The sequence below is a fragment of the Mandrillus leucophaeus genome, unplaced genomic scaffold (genome assembly GCF_000951045.1).
Source record: "Mandrillus leucophaeus isolate KB7577 unplaced genomic scaffold, Mleu.le_1.0 Scaffold242, whole genome shotgun sequence".
Lineage (NCBI taxonomy): Eukaryota > Metazoa > Chordata > Mammalia > Primates > Cercopithecidae > Mandrillus > Mandrillus leucophaeus.
In genome coordinates this window covers 1,805,037-1,805,881 of record NW_012102499.1, presented here as the reverse complement: position 1 = coordinate 1,805,881, position 845 = coordinate 1,805,037, and the positions used below count along the sequence as shown (strand labels likewise).

The 845-nt window shown below is 47.1% G+C and overlaps 1 protein-coding gene across 3 annotated transcripts in view; it reads right to left on the bottom strand.

Annotated features, from left to right (window-relative positions):
* Nucleotides 1-845, bottom strand: part of FRMD3 (FERM domain containing 3) — a 327,322-nt gene that overhangs the window by 113,324 nt on the left and 213,153 nt on the right. The gene's annotated exons all lie outside the window — the stretch shown is intronic.

Genomic DNA, 845 nt, shown 5'->3' with positions numbered 1-845 from the left:
CACACACCCCCTCTCTCCCCATCTCCCACCCCCAGCACAAACCTTACTAAATGACTAGGAGCAAATTAATAATAGAGAGCAGAACCATCTGCTCCCTCCCAAAGTCACCTCCACGCCACTAATGGTCAAGCTTACCAGAGACCCTGGATAATAACAAGGAAGCAAAATATCCAAGAACCCAAAATCTCCCCCCGCCAATGATCAGAGCCGATTACACTTGCTTTTCTGTTGCATCTATCTATACCTAAGCAGCTTATTTTGAGAGATGATTATAGCAAGTGATTTTTGTGGTCACCAAGCCAGAGCCTCATCTAGAACTAAGGGCACAGCAACTCTTTCTCTCCCATCCTCCTGAAGTCCTGCTCACAACCTGTGCCCAGGTTACTCAAGGAAGCCAATCCCCCCTCCTCAAGGTACACTGAAGCTGTAGCCCCAGCAGAAGCAGGAGAGTTGGGCTGAGAAGAGTCTGAATGGAGGGACGCCTGCTGCCCAGTCGGTCATTCAGCAAGCAGAAGGCAGGATGACAGACAGTGCATTCTGCCAGTCGATCCTTTCCCTCCCAGAAAAGCTGAGATCCAAAAGATAGACTAGGGACTGCACCGGGTATGAATTTGCCCATGTCTCAAAGACAGATGCCTCCTATTTATTTTTAGCACCCCACTGTCAGATGTTTTCAGAGAACACCTCCCCCGTCATAGCTAGTGCTTTTTTTCTGCAGTTAATTACACTCTCAATGACAATTGTTTTTTAAAAAATCCCAAAACAATTCAGTGTAAGAGAAGCATTCCAAGCAAAAACGCTGAGTTCTGAGCCTGCAACACTGAAACCATCAGCTGTAGACAGGA